We start from the raw sequence: 26,604 nt of genomic DNA, 5'->3' as shown, positions 1-26,604 counted from the left end.
CATTTTTTATTTGTGCATTTGATATTTTCCTTTCTAAGGGTATGTCTACACTACCCCGCTACTTCGAACTAGCGGGGTAATGTAGGCATACCGCACTTGCAAATGAAGCCCGGGATTTGAATTTCCCGGGCTTCATTTGCATAAGCGGGGAGCCGCCATTTTTAAAACCCCGCTGGTTCGAACCCCATGCAGCGCGGCTATACGGGGCTCAAACTAGGTAGTTTGGACTAGGCTTCCTATTCTGAACTACCGGTACACCTCGTTCCACGTTCCACGTTCGAACTAGGAAGGTAGTGTAGACATACCCTAAGTGTTGTACTTTGCACTTGTCTTTCCTGAATTTTATCTTACTTATTTCAGACCAGTTCTCCAATTTATCAAGGTCATTTTGAATTCTAACTATAATAATCCTTTCTATTAATCAAAGTTTCTCTTGAGATCCATCCCACTGAGACAACATTTGCTAGATTTTCCAAAGAACTCAGCATGTTTCGAGCATGCCAGACAGTGATTTTCTCCAGCTACCCAAGATCTAATTCAAGCCATAAGCTTATTGAATGGGAAGATTATATATATATGAGTCCTTCACTAAAAGCAATTTCACATCCCCAGTCTTTCATTTCACTTTGGAAGTCCTTATTTCATAAGGTCTTATTTGCATTTGTCTTTACATTCCAGTCAGTATATATCTCTTCCTTTCTTAATGTTTCTTAATCAACATCTGGGTAGACTTACAAATTCTGCCAGACAGTGCTGAGAAGTTAAACATCAATAATCTTTTTTTGCATAAAAAGAGTGCATAAAATCATTTAGAAAGCAGATTTGTGAGAGAAGCTTTGGTTAAATATAAATCTATAAGATTTATGTCTCTATACAGCTATCTGTCATGGCATGGGTGAAATTCTGGCCACGTGAACTCAAAGGCAAAACTCCCATTGTCTTCTGTGGAGCCACAATTTTATCCTAGATTTCAATCATGCTGCAACACATGGGAAAACAAATGTGCTTGGGGAGAAAAAGGAAGGAGCCAAAAAAAAAAAAAAAAAAAAAAAAAAAAGGAAGAGTTTAGCAGAAGGATAGAAGTCACAGTTTACAAGTTGCCTAACCAACACCAGTAAAACTTAAAAAAACAATCAATAGTCTTGCAGCATCTTAGATGGTTTAAGGTGCTGCAAGACTATTTGTTGTTTTTTAAGTTTTTCCAGTTACAGACTAACATGGCTACCCCTCTGAAACTAAGCAATGCCAGTTAAAGTTAGGAGTTCATCATACACTCTATTCCTCTTCTCTCCCCCTCACCTCTTCTTGTTTACTGTTGGAAAAATTGGGTAAAATGTTGCTAAATGTTTACTTTTGGGGGAGGGGTGACTGAACACACTTCTGCATTCACTCCCCAAATAATCTTTGTATAAGATATACGTTGTGAAGTATCATTAGGAAATTATTAACTCACTAGACAGTAATATGATGGTAAAATATTTATGGCAACATTATATGCAAATTTATGAGCATAAATTGAAATTATGACTGATAAGTGTTTACCAAACAAGTATGGGGAGTGATAAACCTCTTTCTCACAGACAAAGGACAAGATGTTACCTCTAGCCAGGCATCATTGAATTTGATTGGCAATCAATATGGATGGAGGCAGGAACAGATCAATATTCATTTTACCAAACAACAACATGGAACCTCTTTCAACACAAAACTCTATGTCTCCAGCTTCATAACTTGAAGGATTTTTATCTATGGGAAACTCTCCGAAAGATGTATTTGGTAGGTTGACTGGAGAAGTGTTTCTCAACCAGTGGTATGAGTACCCTTAGGAGTACTCAAGAGAAATCTGTGGGATACAGCAACACAACTGAAATTTGGAGAAAACTGAATGTTTGTTTTAAGTTTTACAGCACTTTATTATTTTTGTACTATTTACACCCAAAAATTTTATTGTCCACTCGGCTATGATTAAGTTGTTTAAGCCAATGTGTTGCCATGGTAGAAAAAAATGTGTGTGTCTGAAAACTGTAGGCACTGGGGGGTACTTATATTTTTTAAAGGGGGCTTTATAAAAAAAAGTTTGAGAAACACTGAACTGGACTATAAGGGAGGGGCAAAACCAACTCCGCCTTCCCCCCCACAACCCCTAAGATGAAGAAACCAGCCTTTGGACATTGGGAGGGTTTCTGAGCTGAAAAATTGGCAAGCCCTATCACTGGGAACATGTGGTAAGGGATTTTACCTTGAAGCAACTTTAACTTGTTAAGTTTTAGTTACTTGAGAACATCTTTATTTCTCTTGTAGCCATTTCTGACTTTAATACTTCGTACTTGCTTAAAATCTCTTTGTAGTTAAATAAACCTGATTTATTTTGTATCAAAACTAATCCACCATTGTATTTCAAATGAGTTATTTGGTAACGTCTTTTAAGGTAGAAAATTCTTGGATATTGATCCTTCGAGGGATAACGGATTTTTAATATCTGAACCATTCAGAAAAGGGCTGGATTCACCCTGTGAGTAGTAACCAAGGCTACTGGAAACCTAAGTATGGCTTGTGTGTTGCTGACAAACTTACGCTGTCAGAGTTGCTGGAGCAAGGGTCTAGCGATACATAGATACCTCAGGGTGTGACCTGAATGCCAGTAGGATGTTTATGCACAGTCCAGGTCGGGAGCTACAAAATCAAAGCATTGTGAGGCATCTCACTTTGCAGGACAAGTGGTGACATAATCCCTCACTGCTCTGGATTGCACCCTGAAATGTGAGAGAGGGATTCAAACCTAGTTCCAGATTCTATGGATATGGTCCATCAGTTAATGAAAAAGAGATTTTCAGTCAGAAGTATTCAATTTTAACCAACATTTATTCATAGAAGACATGTCCTATGTTATGCAGGAGGTCAGATTAGATTACCAAAATTTTCCCTTCTGATCTGATAGTCCATGAATATCTTTACACCATAACAGATGTTAAATTTTTATAATACAATCAATAATAATAATAATAATAATAATAATAATAATAATAATAATAATAATAATAATACATCTGTTTCCAAAGTGTTTCAGATGGTTTCATGGTTTCAGTTAACAACATTGGGAAGGTGGTGCATCATGGGAAATTGCTGTGGAGCCCAGCCTACAAAGAAGCATAGGAAAATGAAGAATTCTAACTGCATTTCTGACTTAATATATTTTGGTTTAGGTCAAAATACTTTGCTTTCTGACCAAATCTTTTAAGGTTTTGATGGTTTTGGTTGTTGTTTTTTTAATGGAAAATTGAGATTTTCCATGGAAAGCAAAATAACTCTTTTTAAAATAACTAACTCAGTCAAAAAGCCAATTTTCCATTGAAAAACAGTTTCAATGGAGTATTTTGAGACAGCCATAATGTTTTAACTGTCCCTAATAATAATAAAGAATAGCACTCATTTTGGATCATTATTACACTGTGTATATAAAAAAGAAGGTACAAACTGTGAATAGTTCTTTCTTTTAATTTTTCTGAGGGCTATCAATTTACCCTTCAGATGGGTTTCCAGTCCATCTATATGGAGAAGAGATGAAAAATAAGGCAAATAAGGCAGCAGTTATGTGTACTTTAATTCAGGCCTACCTTCACCCCCCTCCCAAATTGATGCTTTTTATAGAAATTAAGAATACATTTATTTTGGCTTGGACTTGTACCCATCTTGGAAGCTTTAAAAATTAGTCAGAGTCTTTCATTTCATCTATAGTGTTTATGTTATTAATTTGCTTCTGTTTAATTTTAACTCACCTTATGTAAAACAAATACATTTTTTAAACAACTGTAAGAGTTTAAAAACAGCTAAATAGCCATTTCAGTGGAGACTGGGGTTTCTCTTTCATGTTAACAGCCTAGTGGCTGAATGCTGAGACGAATATTTAAACATATGATATTGGTAGGGCACTAATTTGAGGTTGCAAACAACCAGCTCATTCTATTTCAGATAAGGTAGCTATCTCATGTGTATTTTAGCAAAGCATGTGATCAACAGGTATATTGGCTCTTGCCCATCTCCAGTCATAGAGAGCCAGAGAATTAAATGATTACTTTGTCAAACTAATCAGAACAGTACAGGTGGCACATCGCATATAGAGAAGCTATGTTTCTCCTTACAGGCATTATCAAAACATCTTCTGACATTGCTGAGGATCTTGTAGGGAGAATATCGACATTCTGATTGGACAGAATGGCAAATGGGACACAAATTTACTGAACATAAAAGTAATAATCAACATGGGACAATAAATAACTTTTCATGTGGCAAGGGGTGGCCACAACTGATCTCTTGCTCATAGGCTGCTTTTATTTCAAAGGATAATCAGGATGGAAACTCTGCTAGATCCTCTACAACAGCATTGACATGGCTATTTTACCTACCAAAGCCTGGAGACTGGCTCAGATCAGTAAGCCAGCCAAGACTCTATTCAATCTGTAATGAAGCCCCAGTCTCACAATTACCAAATATGAAGACGAAACCACATCCCCTATTTGCTGTTTGCTTTGCAGATTTCTCTGGCAGCTTGTCTTGACACTAAGTGCCACTAAAGGTCAAAGAGGATTCACTTTCCTTGGGAGCAACCCAGAGACACAGTTTGGTGTCCAGAAGGTTGACATACCTCTGGGGGAGGAGGTGGGAGCCAACCAAAACAGGCTTTATGTTGTGCCTTTACTGCTCATCTGAACACACTCAGCTGCATGGTCAAAAGATTAAAGTAAACCCTACAGTATTTGGGTTTGGCATGATTCACCAGATCCCCTTATTGGCTAAATGAGGAAAGGAGCAAAACTCAGCCATGGGTTGTTGGGGGACCACATCCAGTGGAGAAAACTGTTCTCCCGAGATGGGAAGGAATTCTGATAGCTGCGAGATGGCTTCAGCTTTCTTTTTTTTAAAGTTAGGAAGGGCCTTAGGTTATTTTTAATTCATTAAGAAAAGATGGGGCCATTTGCCAAATCTCAAAAAAAAAATTCCAGCTAGAAGAAAGTCCTAGATAATCACAGAGATTTTAAGTCACCATCAATCCATTAGGCCTTGCCCACCTTTTCTTCAGCACTGCTAGATTTTTGTCTTGAAGGAGGGGGCCTTCACTTTGTCTGCTGATTTTCTTCCTGATATCGTGCACCTATCTACTTCAAGAATATAGCATTGTTAAGCATAGTGTAGGCTAGTTCAGGAATGGATTGTGCCTATTAGACACACCCTTGTGTAAGGAGTGGTACAAAATGTATAGTCCAGGGGGAGCTGAGAGAGAGCTTGTGATTCCACAAGGTACAGCTCCTTTCTGAGGTCTCTGATGTACAGGATGCACCTTCTCCTGGAGTGTGAAGCCTGCTGCCTTTGACATGCTTGGGCTACATTGTAAGCCAGTGCCTAGATAAAGCATGAGCTAGGCATGTCCCATCCCCATTGTGACAATACATCAGTCCCTCACATTCCTCTGTGTGCATGGACTGCAATTGTCTTTGGGTATATCTACAAAAATAACCCAAGGGTTTTTTCTCAAAATAACTGCGACTGCATAGCGTGTTTTATCTTGAAATAGGGTATTTCGAAATAGCGCCTGGACGTGATTATGCAAACGAAGTGCGGGAAATTCAAATCCGCGCTTCATTTGCAATTTCACTCAGCTGCATTTGCATTCCTCTCTTGAAAGAGGAATGCAGTGTAGACATACCCTTTGCCTCTTGCAAGGGGCATGCTTGTGGGTAATGCCCATCTCTGTTACCCCAGTGTAACCACCCCCAGGCTGATTGGACCCACCAGCAGTGGGAGCTTAATAGCTCAAGCTGTAGATGCTCCTATATTAACCTCCATAGGTTCCAGGTTCAACTCCACTCTATGGCAGTTACACTAGCACATGCCTATGCTACCCTACAACTAGGAACTGGCCATCTAAATGGTGGCATTATTAACTGCCTCATTGCTGGTTTTTCAACCCCAATAAGTTTAGCAAATGCATCCAGCTGCTTTGAGATTGATTTGGAATAAAATAGCACTGGTTTCTTTTCAGTCTAATCTAACCTACAAGCTAGCAGCACAGTGTTATAATGTGATGTTCACACATACCAGTTTGTGAACAATTTGGGAGAATCTTATAGATATAGGGAGAAAGCAGGGATTAGGTTTGTACCTAGTTTCTAGAATAGCTGAATATATGGCTGTTTGAAGCCAGCCCAAAAAAGCCCATGTCCCATACACTCCTCTGAGTTAACTCAACTTGGGTTTCATTGGGCTGTATTATTTATGAAGTACAAAACTCTGACAGAGGTTTGCTAATTATACTTTGTACTAACACTGAAATGCTATGATGCAGAAGCATTCGATGTTATGAGACATCACTTTCCACAATGGCTCAGATTTCAGTGTAATTGGCTTATCATAAACATCACTGTGATTGGCAGAATCATACCAGGGGGCGTTGGTGGGCAATAAGTTAAACATGGAATCAACTAGCCAAATGATTTAGCCATGTGGAAAAAGGGATTTAGGTTATTTGTATAATGTTCCTTGATAGGCAAAGATGAAGTTATTGTAGGACATGCTTGTATCGGGATATAGAAATAGCAGTGCCAGTTCTAAGCTCCTAAAGCATTCGTATTTGATGAGCTAAGATTTTCTAACCTCATTTTGTCTGTATTTACAGGCAGACATAAGCTACAGTACTGTTGTAATCCACTACACTGATGCACACTCTCTGTCTGAGCAGATTCAAGCAGGCCGTTCTATTCTTCTGCCCTTTGGAGGATGACACGCAGCCCTGGAATGGCTAGCCAGGCAGAGGAGAACTCCACTTTGTGGCCTGAAATGACCAGCTGTTGGGGCTCTGGACATGCAGCTGGGAATAATCCTCTCACGGATACACCTGAGGCATGATTTGGCTTCATGCAAATGTCGATAGCAATGAGATAAGCATCTGCCACGTATAACCAAACAATGGCACTGTGTGAACAGACTGAAGAGGAGGAAGAGTTCAACTGATGTAGAATTGGATGGTGGGCATACAGCAGGGAACATCTGCAAGGGAACAAAACATTTTTAGTAAGAACTAAATGCATTCCTTGCCACTGATCCAAAACAAGAGCTGTCTTAAAATCCAGATGACAGACCATCAATATGAGTGTTAGGTCTCAAGTATGCAGCTGAAAAAAAACCAGTTTGATGACTGTGGAGTGAAAAACAGAACATGAAATATCAGTATTGTCAACACTTCTTTGTGTGTGTGTGTGTGTGTGTGTGGAAATCTTATGATATTAGTAGTTTTCAGAAAGCCACAACTGGAGTCATGTACTTGTATCAGACTCTCGCTCTGTTGGGTTTTTTTTAAATAAAAGCACAGCTCATAGCTCTTATGGCTGCAAAGAAATTCTCAACAATGTGAATTCTACAGGCTTAAAAACTAGAAGAGAAATAAAAAGACCTTTAAATTAATTACTCTTTAAAATCTTACAATTTTTGAAGATAACGTTAACCTGAGTCACATTTTTTTTTGTTTGGGTTGGGTTTTTTGGGTGTTTTTTTGCACACTTGGAATTGATAAACTTCAGTTCTGTCTCACTAGAAAAGACATGGAAGCCCCAGAAATAATGATTTTGTGAGAATATACTTCCCATAATCCCCTTTTCTGGGAAAATATAATTGAAAGAGATTGAAACTAGGTCTGTTTTCCCCCCAAGGTTACATAATTTAAAAAAGAAGTGATAATACCTAGACAAAAATGTGTATTCAGGTTGGGTATGGGCAAGGGGAAAACCTCTTTCCTTTTCCTCTTGCCCAGCGTGGGGAAAGATACATATTATCTCCGTGCCCAGACTAGATTTTATTACAGCCCCTTGGCACAGCACATTATATTTAACAAGGATTATTTGGAGCTTTTGCTGCATTTGACCTTGTTGCGTGTAGCATAGATATCTAGAATGCACCTGTTGTTTATGTCTGTCCCCTTAGTCTCAACTAACTGTTTGGCTGGGACAGGCAGCAGAGCAAACACAGCTAAACAAATGTCATGTACAGTATATTAGGAGGTGTCCTTTTAACAAAAAAGATTATCCCTGTTGCTCAGCGCATCCACTCCATTCTTAGGGTGTGTCTAGACTACATGCCTCCTTCGACGGAGGCATGTAGATTAGCCAGATCGGAAGAGGGAAATGAAGCCGCGATTAAAATAATCGCGGCTTCATTTAAATTTAAATGGCTGCCCCGATCTGCCGATCAGCTGTTTGTCGGCAGATCGGGGGAGTCTGGACGCGATGCCCCGACAAAGAAGCCTTTCTTCATCGACACAGGTAAGCCTCGTGAAACCAGGCTTACCTGTGTCGATGAAGAAAGGCTTCTTTGTCGGGGCATCGCGTCCAGACTCCCCCGATCTGCCGACAAACAGCTGATCGGCAGATCGGGGCAGCCATTTAAATTTAAATGAAGCCGCGATTATTTTAATCGCGGCTTCATTTCCCTCTTCCGATCTGGCTAATCTACATGCCTCCGTCGAAGGAGGCATGTAGTCTAGACACACCCTTAGAGACTATGAACACAGCATGCTAATAGTGACTGACAGCCTTACAATAAACAGAACCCTGAGACAAGTATCAGAGATCCTGGGGGAAAGATGCAGACTTTATCATAACAATTTGTATGTAAGTGTTCCTCCGTAGTCCTGATGGATTGTATTTAAACTACACACAACCTGATATACCGGCATTCCTTGCTTTGAGTTTGTTTAGGGGTATTTTTTTTCCTGTTTTCAAAGCATTCATTATCTGTCCCATTGTCATGATTCAAATGTGGACAGTCTGACCTAATAGTCAGAGCAGAAGCTGGAAATCAGGCCAGCTCAAATACCAAGAGCCCAAGTCAGGTCTGAAGGCAAACCCGAGAGTCAGGTGTCAGGAACAGTCAGGTTACCAGGAGATCAGCAGTAAGAGTAGGCGTGATAAAGGAAGTACTGTAGTCCAAAGCAGGGTGAACCTAGTTGCATGAACAACTTCCTGTGCCTGTGCTTGGTTTAAATAGAAGCTATGGACTCATCAGGACCTACAGCATTCTGTCAATCAGATGCCAGGACTGGAGGCTTCAGAGTTCAGCTTCTATTCTGACAGCTGATAGTAGGTCCGAACATACTCCTCAGATCCCCTGTGTACCTGGGGTCAAGACCTGTGCTCCCTGACACCCATTTTCTTTTTGCCCTGGGGTTGAACACAAAATGAAAAACTTAGAGATCTGGGACCAAATTCTAATCCAGTGTAAATCAGCAAAATCTTGCTGATGTACATGGAATGAAGCCCTGGTACCTGAAGTTTTGTGATGTTAAATACAATGAGGAAACACAAAGAAGGAAATTTCTCATTCGCTTTTTTCATTTTCATTTTTGTATTAATCTCCTATATAACTGAGTAATATTGGGCAAAATAAATGTTTTATCAGAATTCAGTCACCTTATCTTGCACAAAGGAGACAGAATAGAAAGGAAAGATGGACCATGTGTAGAGAGCAAATAGAATATGGAAGAATGTGATTCTGTTTTCAGTTTCACAAACCTAGAGAGGTTTTCAAGAATCTGATTTGTTAACAACTAAATAATCTTAGGTGCCAATTTTACAGCTAACTCTGCTTTGGCATCACCCTATGGCCTGCACAAAGACCCATTTTTGTGGGCACATGGCTCCACCTTTTCATGTAGTGCATTTCAGAAGTAGGGCCTAAATCGGGGGTTCTTGGGTGTTTGTTTTCCAAGTGTAGTCTCATTGATCACTTTTTCTCCCAGTCATGTTCACACTGGTCACTTGCCCTGAAATTTACCATTCCCCATTGCATGGGCCACCTTCCATTCACAATTTTTTTAACATCCAGGTGGCACCCAAAGCTTACATGAAAAAAGTGGTTTTAGGAAAGTATTACATTTATTTGTAGTTTCTTTTGGAGAAATATAGCAGCTGGAACTGAAGTGAGCCAGCACCATGTGCCAAGCCAGGTCATTACAGACCACACTTTGAGAACTTCTGGTTTCAATTTCTACTGTTGTTATTACTTAACTATTTTTCCTAGTCCAACTCCTCAAGTCCTTCTTCTGCCATTATGCAGGCAAAATAATCCCTGAACTCAATTGGAATTTTGCCTAAGGACTGATTAAAAACAAAATTGGGACTTCAGGATCTGTCATGTTGTAACATATTCATTTAGAGAACATCAGTCATAGCAGTATCCAAGTTTCATGGAGTATATTTTTAGTGACTGTCCACACAATGAATAAAAGACAATTGCATGTCTCACCAGAAGAGTACTAATTATCATCAGCTGTAAAGTAGATCCATGGGAAAGTTTGTCTAAGAAATATTTCATTGTGGCTCATGAAAGTCAATTGTTCATAGCAGAACTCTAAGGTCTGTATTTTTGGTATTACATATGAAAAGAGGGTGCAACTTTATGTTGCACTACTATTAAGATGCAAAACACTTAGAAAGCTGAAAGTTTTATTTACCCGTTTGTGTTAGGGATGTTAAATATCGGTTAATTGAATAGTCGAGTAACCTCAAGAATTCTTATTAGTTATTTGACTATTCTATAGTCCCTGGGGGCAGGGCTGGCAGCCAGTGCACTCTGACCTCACTCCCAAGGAGCCCCCTGCCACGCTGTGCTACTGCCTCTATATCAGAGCAGCACAGGGCGCCATGTGGGAGCTGATCTGCAAGGGAAGTCAGTTTAAAAACCAGCTCCTCTTGCAGACTAGCTAACTGTCGCCCTGTGTTGCTGCCTCTGATACAGAGGCAGCAGCATGCGGCAGCAGTAGCTGCTGTATAGGGGAAGTCTGAGCTCTCAGACCCAGCATGAGCCAGCACTGATCCTGGCTGCCTGCCTACCCAGCTCCTAATACACTTTAAATGCAGAGCTGCATCGGGGTAGTCCTGGACCTAGCATGAGCCAGGACTGAGCTAAAAAATTAACTGACAAGTGTAGGGGAGGGAAATGCATGTAGTCTATAGCATTAACCTATAAGCTTTTGCTTACTGGTTAATTGGTTAATCGGCTACATTATTATATCTCCAGTTTGTGTGGGTACATGTATTTCTATAGCAGCTATGTCATTTACAAACATACATAATTCTAAAGGAATTATATTGAACTGATTCCAGATGTCATCTCCATATTGATGCACATAACAAAATTCATTACACACATGCATGGAAAAAATTAGAGGGAATGCTGGCGGTGAAGTGTCAATGTCAGAGGCCCTGAATAGAATGGAAATGATTCACCAGATCTTCAGTGCCTTGTTTAGTGGGTGGGATGCTGTTGTCCTCTGGCATTTGTTGGTGCTCATGAGTCTTTGAGGTCTAATTGGTATCACTGGTTGGTCTTGTTGCCTTGGTGATGGGAGGTCTCTGAGTACTGCCTTAATGAAGTGATGGCTGTGCAGTGTATAGATGTGAGATGTCTGGATTCTAGTTTCTGTTCCCTTGAACAGTCCCTTCTAGTTTGAACAGGAGAGGACAGAGATGACTCCATGGAATGTTCCAAGTGGAGGAGCAGTTGCCGGTTTGCCAGATGCCATCAGAAAGGCAGGTTTGCTGGGTATCTTTGGGACCTATAACCTGGCTGGGTCCTGGGAAGCTGGAGTAGAGTATTTCTGGAGTTGGGGCATGACAACAATAAAAACAGTAGTCAATGACAATAGCAGGTGAGCCTAAACCCAGCAAGAGGAAGTGTCAATAGTATCAGATTTCCATTTCTTTCAAAGAAGGGGCAAGTGTTGTCATGACACCCATGTTGCTCCTAACTACATGAGGAGACAGGACTTACCATCAGTGGTGCAGGAAGAGTTTTAAAAGTGAGGGTGCTGAACCCCGTTACTCCATCCAGCTCTAGACCTGAAGCAAAGCCCCAGCATGGGGAGCCGGCAGCCAGGGCCCTGGGCATGGGACCAGCAGAAGAGACCTCTGCTGTAAAGAGGTCAGATTGGGACTCCAGCACACAGGGCTGGCAACAGAGCCCCTGGTGCATGAGGTGGCAGCTGGGAATCTGATGTGTGGGGCCCCTGGCACATGGGGCCAGCAGCAATGACCCCAAGCACTAGGCCAGGAGCCCAGGTGTGCTGCAGCAACACCCCTCCTCACACACACACACCTTGTCCCTGCACCTATGCTTACCATATAGTCTTCTCTAAATTACAGCTGTAACCTGACCATCAGGCTAGGGTTCAGAGCTCTGCCCTTGTAGAAGAGAAGAGCCTTTTGATAGCTTCATTCCTGGCAGTGGTTCCTATGCTGAGGAAGGGGCTGGAGGGAGGGAGGGGGTGGAAACAGGCACAGCCTCAATTTCATGTTTTAGAAAATGTATTTCAATTTTTGAAAGTGAAAAGTGGTGGGAAGTTTACCTCCCTCTATGACTTCATTGACTGCCGGCTGCCTCTGCTTCTCTGTAATTCTTATGAAATTCCTAAGGCCCAGAGGAGGCAAACTTAACAAAGGTTGCTTCATCTTTTTGGAGAATTTAGAAGGAGATGAAAAATGTATTCAGCTCCTTTCCTGAAAAAGTACATAACGTGCAGTGCCTATTTCCACACCTGCATAAGCATATTTTACATAGAGCCTTCCCTGTAACGTATAAAATATGCTGAACAATTGTATGTAATCATATACAATTGCTATGATCCAAATACAGTTTCTTTCTTCGCTAGGCTTCTACTATGTATGGATTCAGATTGTGTCTTAATGCTCTTAGTTTTTCTTTGGCAGCTGTGCTGCAAACATTTTTGGATGGACGCCTACCACCTGGCAATAATATTGATCTAGAATTTTTAAGTTGATACATACTTTTTCTTTGAAATTATTCTGGTTTAATATATGTGTATGTGTTGTCCAACTCAAGCAACCGCAATTTGCATATCTTTTTCTGCTTCTTTTTTCGAAAGAGGCTTTTCTGACATTTGGCCTGTCTACATTGGGCCAAATGTAGGGGAAAAAAGCTCTTTTTGCAATAATGGTAAGAAAAATATTACGCAGACACAAGCCAGCAGAGTCTGGCAACCCTGCCCATGGACTTTGGTAAACAAACTGTGTTATGTGCCACACATAGAACCCCAATGAGCCACTTGCAGCCCTCAGGCCACAGGATGCCCACCACTGAGTCGGTCGCCCCAGAACCATTAATTCCTATATATCGCTACTGAGACCATGAAGAAAATAACATTAGAATTCTGTGACGGCGTGTCAGGGAGCCCCCTACCCTGCACTCCCATTCACAGCCAGATGTGACTCTCACCCACCCTGTAGAGTAGAAGGTTTTACTGGTTCTCAGGGACACAGTGTAGCATAGGAGCAATGTTAGCACAGGCACTGAGAGCAGACAGCCTTATTCCTCTTGGGGGGAAAGGGCTCACGGGCCCTGAACCCCCCTTTTCCTGCTCTCAGTCTCCTCTCCTCATCCTACCCCACACTCCCAGCAACTGGTCCCAGGCAGCCCCGCCTATATCCCTTTGTCTTTTTCTCTGGAAACAGAGTTGTCATCTTCTCAGGCAGGTCCTTAGGGCTGTGTCTAGACTACACCTCTCTGTCGAATGTCGAAATTGCTAATGAAGCAGGGATTTAAATATCCCGTGCTTCATTAGCATAAACATCGCTGCTGCTTTTTTTCGAAACAGAGCTTTTTTGAAAATAAACGGCAGTCTAGACGCAGATCTGTCGAAAGTAACCCCTTTTTCGACATATCCTGTAAACCTCATTTTTTGAGGAATACAGGATCTGTCAAAAAAGGGTTTATTTTCAACAGATCTGTGTCTAGACTGCCGGGGTTTTTTTTAAAAAAAGCTCCGTTTCAAAAAAAGCAGCGGCCATATTTATCCTAATGAAGCACGGGATATTTAACTCCCTGCTTTATTAGCAATTTTGACATGCCTAATCTACATCTCTCTGTCAACAGAGAGGTGTAGTCTAGACACAGCCTAGGTGTCTACAACCAATACACACTTGGGCTGTGTCTAGACTGTATCCCTTTTCCATAAAAGGGATGCAAATTAGACATAACGCAATTGCAAATGAAGCGGGGATTTAAATCCCTCCCGCTTCATTAGAATAAAAATGTCTGCCACTTTTTTCCGGCTCGGAGCTTTGCCGGAAAAAAGCACCAGTCTAGACGTGGATCTTTAGGAAAATAAAGCCTTTTCCGAAAGATCCCTTATCCCTCTTAAATGATAAGGGGATCTTTCGGAAAAGGCTTTATTTTCCGAAAGATCCACATCTAGACTGGCACTTTTTTCCAGCAAAGCTCCGAGCCAGAAAAAAGCGGCAGCCATTTTTATGCTAATGAAGCAGGGGGGATTTAAATCCCCGCTTCATTTGCAATGTGATATGTCTAATTTGCATCCCTTTTACGGAAAAGAGATGCAGTCTAGACACAGCCTTGGAGTGAAACATTGGGAATCACACATAACACAATGCAGACAGGAAGAACCACAAGGTTACAAAGTAGACAGCACCCCCACTATGTCTCAAATACCAAATATAACAGTTTGTTGAAATGGATATATAGTTAGTAGAAAATGGGCAGAGATCACTGATTAGTAGCCAGGTACATAAACAAATTATGTACCATGTTCTTTGTGTTAATATATCCTTTACACCCCATAGCAGAGGCAGCAATCCTGTGCAGCATGTACCATATCTGAGCAGCAAGTGATTGCAGCTTCAGGATCAATGTGCTGCTGATTAACATAGTGAGAAGTCGATAAAGAAATACCAATAAATTATCTTTATGGAATGTGGGCAATTTACTTACAATGAAGCCCTGTAATCTAGAGACATGTAAACTCAGGGGCTATGTCTACATTGGCACCCCTTTTGGAAAAGGGATGCTAATATAGCACTTTCGAATAGGCAAATCCGTGGGGGATTTAAATATCCCCCGCGGCATTTGCATTAACATGGCTGCCGCTTTTTTCCGGCTTGGGAAAAAGCCGGAGAAAAGCGCCAGTCTAGACGTTATTCTCTGGAAAATAAAGCCTTTTCCGGAGGATTTCTTATTCCGGAGAATAACGTCTAGACTGGCGCTTTTCTCCAGCTTTTCCCCAAGCCGGAAAAAAGCGGCAGCCATGTTAATGCAAATACCGCGGGGGATATTTAAATCCCCTGCAGATTTGCCTATTCCAAAGTGCTACATTAGCATCCCTTTTCCGAAAGGGGTGCCAATGTAGACACAGCCAGGGTGCTGCATTTTAAGAATTCTTTGCTTTTGGTACTTTTAATAGAATGGAAATTGGAAAAATGAATGAGATTTCTGTAGGAGCTTGATTCTGATTGTCTGTAGAGATTTAATTAACAAACCAATAGTGATGAGTAATGAAAATAGCTAAATTGTTTGTCCAAAGCCAGAAAATAGCTAAACTGTATAATAGTTCAAAGCCAGAAAATAACTAAATTGAATAACTGTCCTGTGCAGTAACAGGAGTTTCTTAATTAATAGCAAGATAAAGATGATACACAGTATTACCGGAGACAGAATCTGAAACAGCCCACATTGATTTCCAGGTAACTTACAATTTTTAATATACTGCTAGATTGTACATTACAGCACAGTGGGTGGTGCATAGCTGCAATGCTCTGGGGCGGGGGAGGCCAAGAAAGGAATTGTAAATACCCCTTTCTGATTAGGGAAGGAATCTCCTGCTCTTTACCACTAGCAGATTGCCTCTCCTGCTCCACAATACAGATGCTTAGCTACATAGACTGGCCCTTGAGGAGTGACTACAATGCTCCACTTACATCTCACTAGGGATGTTAAGAACTAGTTGACTAGTCAACTATCAGATAAACAAATGCTTATTGGATAGTCGACAGGAGAGTCGACTAGTCACTCTCTCTCCCTCCCCCCCCCGATAGAGGCAGGAAGGGGGGAGGGAAGAGGGGTACTTCAAAGTGGCAGCTTTGTTTTGAGTCCAGGGTCAGCTGCGCTGCCGCTTTTAATGTTGCAGGGAGCGTGGCGTCGGGATCTTCATGGCATTTCAAAGCGTCAGTGCCACGTGGAGCCTGGGATCAGCTAGAGACTCCCCAGTTGATCCCAGCACGCTACTGCTTTGAAATTCCACCATGACATTTCAAAGGGGCAGCGTCACCTGGAGCCTGGAATCAGCTGGGGACTCCGTGCAGTGCTGCCCACGGGCTCTGTGCAGTGCTGCCACTTTGAAACACCGCAGTGACATTTCAAAGGGACAGCGCCGCCCTGATCAACTAGTCAATGAAAAAAATGCATTGAGTATTTGATTAGTCAATTACACAATACTTAACATTCTTAATCCATAAGGGTATGTCTACACTACCCCGCTAGTTCGAACTAGCGGGGTAATGTATGCATACCGAACTTGCTAATGAAGCCCGGGATTTGAATTTCCCGGGCTTCATTAGCATAAAGCTGGCTCCACCATTTTTAAAAGCCGGCTAGTGCGAACCCCGTGCCGCGTGTAGCCGCGCGGCACGGGGTTCGCACTAGCCGGCTTTTAAAAATGGCGGAGCCGGCTTTATGCTAATGAAGCCCGGGAAATTCAAATCCCGGGCTTCATTAGCAAGTTCGGTATGCATACATTACCCCGCTAGTTCGAACTAGCGGGATAGTGTAGATATACCCTAACAGAGAACCAACATATTGCAAAATAGTCACTTGCTCCTTGAAAAATCAATGTTGTATTACACTGTCACAGCAAAATCACTTCTTACTGATTCAGAGCAGAAGAATGTACATAAAGAGATAGACTCCTCATTTATTCCTATAATGTAATGGCCATTTATTTTAAATGAATACAGTACATTTTCTAAAATAGGATAGTTTATAAAGGGGTTTCCCCAAAATGTTTAAGAAACATGAAAGCCATGACTCTTGTATGTGAGTTTTGCTAGCTTTCTGGCTAAACTTTAGGAACATTTTATGAGTAAACAGTTTAAAACCTGCTTTTGCTAGAATGTGACTGTGAATGCAAATGTGAAGTTAGTGATAGTAGGAAGCAGAAAGACAGTATTTCTGCATGGTGGAGTGTTGCCTAATGATTAATGCAAGGAGAGGGTGTTAGGGCCTAATTTCTAATTAGAACTGTGTAAATGTAGCATAGCTCCATTCACACCCTTCAGATTTTCTCATGAGAGGTTTGCAGCAAACCTACTTCTAATGACTCTTATTTTCTTTTCCTCTCATCATGCCCTGTTTGGGATTATTATTATATGACATGACAGGTGAATCCAAAGATTAATTATATGGTGCAGTTTTTCAAAGGAATAGATGAGAGTTAGGTGCCCAGTTCCCACCATCTTTCTATTGGACTTTGTATCTTTGAAAGTCTCCTGCCTCTGAGTATATATATATTTGCTGCCTTCAGATAACTCTGAAGAAATCAATATCTTAGTCAATCAATGTGATACAATTCTAAAAATAAAAGCATATGAGTGGGCTGCTCCCCATGTTCATTATGCTTGCCAACCCCCTTTCTCTGGCTGCTTTCACTGCCAGAGAGCCTGATGATGTCATTCTGTCATGTGACAGGAAACACTTTTTTACAGAGAGAAAGAGATGATACATAAATAAGAGTAAAAGCAATAGACAAATGACTGCCATCAGGAAGAGAGGTCCTGATTTCTCCTAAAATGGTAGCCATTCCTAAGAGCAATTTAAGGCAAAGTCTGTTGAAATTAAGAAAAAAAATAGCCAAAGAGTTTGTGACTAAAATGGAATCTGACTATTTCCACAGAGCTTAAAGGGAGCACACTAGTTTGCTGATAGATCATACTCTCGATGGCCTGACGAAATTTCAGAATGCCATATTCACTGAGACAGTGGACTCTGTCTCTACCTCAGTTTCATTTTCATGGTCTATCTGGGTTTACCAGTGGATCTGCAAAAGATGAAGTGTTAAGGAAGATAGCAAAAGGACAGAGAGCAGAATTTTCCACTGATATGTTAGTGCTGGCCAGCATCTGACCATTCTGCTGCACAACAAGTTAAAGGTTTTGTGTTTTGTTTTCATTGTGTATTACAATAAAACCAAACTCTTTCTAATGTCTTCATGAAATAGAATTGTGACAATTTGTCCATTTTCTGTTTCAACAGTTCGGATATTTTATTCCAGTCTCTTAAGGGAAATGACTGGAGAGTCCACCTGGGCATCAGTATTTTCCACTGAAAATGTAGTCTGAAGTGATATAACCACATAAATGTTTCAGCTTAAAAACACGGTACAGTTCAACAAAAAAAATGTAGTCAAAAATTGTTCGAACCAGCTCTAGCACACATGATCAGTCTATTAAATCCTATGGAACAGATGTGAAGATATCCCTTGTTTTAAGAGACATCACTTATCTAAGTTTCCTGTATGAATTATTTTTGTGTACTTCATTTTGGGCCCTTTTATACATTGCATCCCACACATGGGCCTTAGTAAGCTGCAAGGTATGCCTCTATCATAGACTTATCTGAGTGGGTAATAGCCTGGTTAGTCAGACTGACCTTGTTTGGTTACAGTAAAAGGCTTCCCCTGCCCTGCCCCCGACTGAGTAATTTTCATTATTCTTCCATTAAAATAGCCCAGTTTATAATTAAATGATCTACAATGGTGGTACTCAGAACAATATTTTGTGGGGACGAGGACAATGTCTTTTCAGCTTGAATTTCAACCCAGGTCACTGACTTCTGAAGATATTGGGTATATGACAGGTGTAGGTCACATGCAATGAACTGGCCCCACATTCATTTTGGCTAATTAAGGTAATCAGAGAGATTGCCACTTCCTTCCTCTGAAAAAACAGCTTGGCTGGTGTAATCATGGGTATCACTACATAGATCCATACTCCAGAAACTGTCACTTGATGCTGTCCAGTCTTCCTATCAACTAATTTCAGATCTCCTGGGTTTTTGAGGAGAGATCATTAGTGAGGCTATACGAAAATGGCTGTCACAGGAGAGCATCTGAAGACCAGTGCCCTGATCAGATCAATTTCAATAATGGTTATAGGAGAGAAAATTAATTAAGTGGCAACTTGGCATTGGCTGAGTATCTCCTACTACCAGTGTGTCCATGATGATATTTTTAGATCTATTAGCTGACACTATTGATGACACTTCTGTGGTCTCTAGCCGGAACACATGGCTTAGCTACTGACTCGAGTTGCTCCTCTCCTTTTTAGGTAGAAGATAGAATTATTTTTTCCATTCCAAACTATTGACAGGCTGGCTGACTGAAGAACGCTGTGTTCAACAATTGAATTTTAATCACACTTCCATCTTCTTCTTCTTTCTTCCATCCTTATTTCTCTTTGGTTCCTCAGCCAATTCTCCCTGACATTTTTGTTTTGTCTTATATTTTCCTGTTTTTCTCTTCACTCGTAAAATGGTGGATTACGTATATTGATCAGTCATGGAGGCCAACATCTTCAGGGCAGGTGCATCCTGGAATGCTTTGTGCTGCTGTGAAATAGCCCGAGAGTTGTGCCTATGTATTCCAGAGCATATTTTTAAACAGGATTTTAATTGGTTGAACAGTGTCTGTCCATTAAACCCAAAATTGTTGATTCAAAAACATTTTGAAAAAAATTGAAAGTTGTCACAAGAGCATTTTTGATACTTGAAAAGAAAAAAAATTGTTTTTCAGTTCTAAACAACTTGTCAGGTGTAAATTATTGTTGATGTATACTTTTTCAAAAAGTTAAAAGATGGACAAATTTTGAAATTGCTGAAACAAAACATTTTGGATTATCAGTTGATGGAAATCTTAGAGATGTCATTGTTTTCATCCCAGATTAAGGTAGGGGATGAATGAAATCTTAAATTCCTGCATGAGGAAACAACCACTTCTCACCCAGCTCTAATGTGCACTGAAACTTCAGAGTTGAGTAACACCTAAAGCTATGTCTAAACTGCACTGCTTTTCTGGAATTCCGGAGATATCCCAGAAAAGCAATGACATGTCCAAGGAATGCATCCACTTCTTTGGAGAAGTTCTTGAAAAAGTGGATGCGCTCTTTCGTCATTCCTGTAAACCTGTGTTTCTTTTTCCAACTTACCATTGCAATGTAGACCTAGCCTAAGTCAATTACATGAAGAAAGAATACTTGTCTACTAACTGGTGAAGAGGATGGGGTGATGGGATTTGAGTTCTAGCTAGAACCGTTCAGACTCAGAAGGATTCATTTCAGTCATGTTCATGAAAAAGACCCTTTAATTTGCTCCACTAAGGGGTAAAAATGTATAACTTCCTTACTCCCTCTCTTTTAACAAAGCATTTCTTGTGCTGGAACAGAGGATCCTACTGCATTTCTTAGTCTCAAGGAAATCCTTTGAAGCATAATCCCCAAAGGTGAAAAGGGTCATTTGAATCTAAGCACGTTTCCACACAATCAACAAAACCATCACAATTATGATGTTTTTTTGCTTATGCTTTTTCTCTTCACCGATGGTTCTCCCTTGTTCACAAGCAGTTCTAGCACAAACATTTATTTCTGCATAATTATGCATTATTAATGCAATGTAAAGGTAGATGTGGTAAAGATAATCAGCCAGTGAGGATGCAACAAACATAACAGATTGAAATACCCTTTGATAATAAGTTCTGTTTTTTAATAGAAAAGCAAAGTACTTTCTATCAATTTATAGACTAAATTCTTAAAATGATTTATAGCAAGAACATTTATTATAATGTTGATCTCTGTGGGAAGCTAATTCAGAATAAAAATTATGAATGATAATTTAATTTGTGGGGAGACAAAAAGATGTATGTTAGGGAGTGAAAGAACTTGATAGCATTTCCATGCTAATATAGTGTCATCCATTTAAAAAATGTGGCAGACCATGGCAATCCTTGCAATCCAGTATCTGCAACGTCTCCTGCTACTGGCTGTCATTTTGGAATCTCTCTTTCCAAAAACAAGGGTCCCCGAGTTATTTTTTTAAGTTTGGTAGGAATAGGAAGTGTGGCTAATATCCATACTCCATGCACAACTATAGCAAACTTAGTAGAAAGTTGATTTGCTGATCATGATCATGCTCACAAAATGTTTGTGGCAACATTGTATGTGAAGTTATAAGATTCCATTGCATGGTGTTCTTAACACCTTCCAAACTACTGCCCTATTCAAGCAGAGATTCACAAACAATCAGTCAGTCAGTCTTAAACAAAGGAATGTGTGCTCTGCTTAATTTGCATGTAAGCAGTAAACAAAGTCATCCAGAAGGATGGGGAGACAAAGGAAGCTGAGACAGGTGAGGAAAAGCAGCAAGGAATGGCCATCTCCAGAGATCTTTTGCCTCATGATGCCCAGCTAGTTATATTTTTCAGAAGGACTGACACTGTAAAAAGGAGGGAGAAACACCCCAAGATGCACATTCTGACTCTCCCTAGCCATTGTTGCCATTGTATTCATGGCATCAGAAGAAACAAAGGAAGCTTTTGTTAGATGGGGAGGAGGCGGAAGCATCCTGACCTAAGAAATTTGGACACTAAGATTGCTGAAAACATGTGCTAAGACAACTTTGTTTTGAAGTTAACTTTGTTTGTTAACTTGGGCACCAGTTGTGTTTATTTCACTGTTTTTCTTCTAACCATGTTGTGACTTTTATGTCTTATTACTTGTACTCACTTAACATCTATCTCTTTGTAGTTACTAAACTTGTTTTATTGTTTTATCTAATCCAATTTGTTTATATTGAAGTGTCTGGGAAACTCCACTGCGTGTGGCAAATTGTGTGCATATTATTCCTATTAAAGAAATAACAAACTTTTATATAAACATGTACTATCCACAAGAGGATTAGGCAGTCATATAATTGTGAGGGAAAAATCTATGACTGGAAGTATGTTGGGATCACACTGCTATATAACCACTGTGTTGTTGGCTGGCTCGCTCTGCACATATAGGGTATGTCTAGACTGCATCCCTCTGTCAGCAGAGGGATGCAGATTAGGAAGGTCAACATTGCAAATGAGGCAGGGATTTAAATATCCTGTACTTAATTTGCATAAAAATGGTCACCGTGTTTTGCCGACTCGGCACTTTGTCGGCAAAAAGCAGCAGTCTAGAGGGGGATCTGTCAAGAAAGAAAGCCTTTTTCGACAGATCCTGAAAACCTCTTTGCAGGAGGCATAAGGGATCTGTCGAAAAAGGCTTTCTTTCTCGACAGATCCCCCTCTAGACTGCTGGTTTTTGCCGACAAAGTGCTGAGTCGCCTCTAGACTACAGAGGCCATTTTTATGCAAATTAGGCATGGGATATTTAAATCCCTTCCTCATTTGCAACGTCAACCTTCCTAATCTGCATCCCTCTGCCAACAGAGGGATGCAGTCTTGACATACCCATACAGACATATTTGAGAGTATCCTGCTTGCTAAAGGCTGTTCGTGAGCACTCAGAGCTGGAGGCTACAGCAGCAAAGCATTATAAATGGACTGCAGGTGAAAGGACAGGGGTAACATAGGTACTCATTCATGTGAATTATACTCTGGCATGTCTCAGGAAGTTAATTTAAAAGAGAGGCTATAATAATCTGCTGTTCAGAAAATGTTATTACAAAATGGTGACAGATTTTACAGCTCCTGTAAGACCTTCTAAGACCCTGTGCTCATTTCTGCAGGTCCATCCACATTATCCTTTTCAAGTGCTATAGTGTTCTGCTATTGAACACATTATGATAATTCTCTTACAGTGATAGTAGCAGAATGAGAGATCAATCAATAGTGAAATAAATATTGTTTAAACTTTCAAAAAGGCCATTGATCAGTGATCTTTCATTCAATCAGTTGAGCATCAGTATGTGTATCACTACTCTTACACATTTTTTAAGTGCAAGAAGTGTGCTCAGCATTGCCCAGAATAAAGAGGAGGCAGAGGCCCTACCATTAAGGAATCTACATGCTAATCCCTAATCACTACTCTGTGACACTTAACACCATTTTGTCCCTTATTATACTAATATAGGCAATAATGATTTACACCTCCCACTTCTGTATTTACAGACCATGAAATTATATAAACAGACATCCCACAGACAATGAAATGATATATACTCATGCTACTTCAGCTGGTAAGAGCTGGGTGACACTTTTATTTTGTGCAAATTTCATGTATGTATTATTTATACCTCTCAATATGGGGGGCTATGTGTGACATAGTCACATCCTTCAAAATGAGCTACATTTGAAAGAGGTGCACCACACAGAACTGGCAACAGCTGATTCTTTGATGCTAATAGTTCACACGACTGAGAAGTGTAACAGTTTTACTATGCGGCTTCCTACAGCTCCCATTGGCTGAGAACAGTAAACCACACCCACTGGGAGATGCAAGTGGTTGTGCCTGCAGATGCTCAGGTAAACAAACCATCTGCTGACCCGTCAGTAGCTAACCCTGATGAACTGTGTCCAACCGGCATGCTAGAGGTTCCCCACTCCTGCTATGTGCCATCAGATATTGGCATGTTAATACATGAATTCAAATGCTGGAGTTTACAGAAGTATTTGGGGAGAAGCAGAAAGTGGCAGGGGCCAGGCCACTGCTTCCAGCAGCTCCCATTGGCTGGGAATAACGAACCATGGCCTCTTGGGGCTGCAGGGCTTTGTGTCTGTGGACACTCAGATAAACAAAACATCTAGCAGCCCACCGGTGGCTAACATTGATGAACTGTGTGTGGCCTGTGGGCCAGAAGTACCCCATCACCCACCCTGGTATACAGGATATTGTTTTACATAGTAAAACTGTTAGGCTATGTCTAGACTACATCCCTCTTTCACAAAAAGGATGTAAATTAGACATTTTGAAATTACAAATGAGGTTTACAGGATCTTTCAAAAAAGGCTTTACTTTTCGAAAGAACCACATCTAGACCATGGTTTCACTTTAGAAAAAGCTTTTTTCGAACACCGGCTTCATTTGCAATTTTGATATGTCTAATTTACATCCCTCTTTTAAAAGAGGGATGTAGTCTAGACATAGCCTTACACTCCATGTTAAAGACAAAAGGAAGAGGAAGAAAATTAGGAAAGGGAGGCAAGTAGAAAAGGGAAAGAGGATTTATATTTGATTAATAATGTTACTTCTAAATAATAGGCAATTAATTATTCAACTTTTTCTGAACTTACAACTGTTCTAGAGTGACAGCAGAGTAAGAACACAGGAAGAGGGAAAGGGAGTGGCAACGATGCTAGAAAAAAAGGCCGACCAAATTACCTACTGATATTTCTACTATAAAAAGATGACACTTGGAGTAATGGGGCACAAGTACTTTGCAACCACTGTTTAATTACATGGTAAATAGGGTTATGTGAAAGGTTCAGCTATAACTGAATCCTTTTGAAATGGAGGTTTTAGTGCTATCCAGTAAAAATAAACACTAGGTCCATAGATATCCTAAGCCCATGAATATCCACCACCGTGGCAGTTCACTCAGAAAAAGCAGCTCTATTACTCTACTCTTCCAAATACACCTGATTAGTTAAATCTGTTTTCCTAGTCTTAGAGCCCTTCCTAACATTATATTCTGTTTTCTAAGAGGCTGGTGGCTTCTCTCCTCTCTTGCTCACTTCTGGGGCCAAGTGGCTTACTTCCTAGAATCTTCAAGTGGAGTCTGATCAACTTGTCCTCATTCTTGCAGTTCGATAGGGTCTGAATGGTGCCCACTGCCCTTAACATTCATGGCCTTCTGGCAATAATTGAAGAAACTTGACTCCACCAAAAGAAAACAGAAGATGGAAAATGCTTTTCTTTCTACAGATGGCTGAGACTCTGAGAGAAACAAGCAGATCCCATTCCATAAATGCTCGGATGAGAGCCAGAGGACCTCTCAGGGTTTTTCTCTGCTCTAGCTGGGATGATCATTACTGCATGATCACATTCCTATGGCAGTTATAGTTAGCCACACCAAAAGCAATTAAGCCCAGAAGTCTCAGGGGGTAGCTGTGTTAGTCTGTAACTTACAAAAAGAAGAAGTGAGTTGTGCCCACAAAAGCTCCTGATACTATATACTTTTTTTTGTTAGTCTCAAAGGTGCTAGAGCACCATTCGTTTTTAAGGTTTTTTTAAGCCTAAAAAGACACAGCTGACTAAACAAAGACAAAAATATTGCCAGTTATTAAAAGTCAGGCATGTATCATCTTCTTAACGAGTGGATAGAACTGTCAGGAAAACACATCCCATTGTTCTTAGTTGGTTCCCTTCCCAGTCATCATAGCCACCTTCTTTGGTATAGAGAACACTTCAATTTCAGTTTTAGATATTTCTCTTTGAATATTTCCTGTGATAATTTCTGGCATTTCTATTCTCTCTTCCAATAAATGCTTCCTCAGCTGATTATTTATGGTTTCAGATTACTACATTTTCTCAGGTTCTCCTAAGAGTGAGAAAGTACAGTAGGCCAAGATGTTCTGATACTTTTTTAAAGAACCAGTATCAAATTCTATTTATTATTTGGAATAAGGAAGAGACAAGAAAGAAAATGAATGTGTTAGTTTGGGTTGGCATAAATTAACTGGAAACTGCCATGTTCAATTGAGTTACAATCAATTTCAGAAGCCTTTATTCACCACATAATTAAGTAATGATTCACTTCAGCCTCATTCTCCATAGTGCATCCCCTGGGAATTCACCTATTGTGATTTACTTTCTTTTGCGTAGGTTAAAGATCTATTCATTATCACTGCCAATGGGCAGGGGCACTATCTAACCCACATCACTAGTGCTATGGTCATTTTAATTATCTTCCTGATTATCTTTCACATCTAGAGGAATGACTGGTTGGAAGAATGACCTCTTTGCTTAGAAAATTAAAGAGTTAGTAAATCCAAGGCTAATCACTGTAAGTATTCCCTGCCATCAGACAAGAGTTATGTAGCGCTCATTATATACTATCCTAATTGTAAGTCAGTGGTTTAAATTAATTATCTCCTGTCAATTCTTGAATAACTTGAGGAAAAGACCTCATGAGCAGACTTTATTTGCATAAACACACCTATTTTGTCATGGTGATCAATTCACTTACTTGCTTTACTTAATGTGATTGATTTTGGCTGATTAGGGATAGAATTCACTAATTCAAAGTCTTGAATGCTAGAGAGGTGAGATGCTTTATCCTTACTATAGGACCAAAAGGCATCAGAACTGCACTTACTATGTGCTAATAAAGATGTTACCCTAGATTAGGGGTGGAGAACATTTTTGGAGGGGGGGGTCATGAGCTGCTGACCCACAGAAAAACCAGTGAGTGGCTGCACACAATTGAGAAGTAAAAAAGCAAAAACAAAACAAAACCTCGCTGACATGGTTTGATGACTGAAAAGGAGAAAGACACTTCCCACATTCCCCTGGCACACCAGACCTAGGGGAGCCCAGGCTACTAGATTTTCTGCAACCCAGCCTTGTGGTGGGACGGTATGGGAGCTAGAGTGTCAGTGTGAGCTCCCCAATGCTGGGGGGAGCCCTAACACTCAGGAGCCAGATCCAGACTGAAGGTTCCCCACCTCTGCCCTAGATGGAATCTTCCTCATTAAGTGTGGATAATGAAGTAACTCTAAGGGTACATCTAGACTACATGCTTCTTTCAAAAAAAGCTTCTTTAGAAAGAGATTGTCTA

The sequence above is a fragment of the Pelodiscus sinensis genome, chromosome 1, assembly GCF_049634645.1.
Source record: "Pelodiscus sinensis isolate JC-2024 chromosome 1, ASM4963464v1, whole genome shotgun sequence".
NCBI classification, from domain to species: Eukaryota; Metazoa; Chordata; order Testudines; family Trionychidae; genus Pelodiscus; species Pelodiscus sinensis.
Note: the sequence above shows the minus strand (reverse complement) of the source record.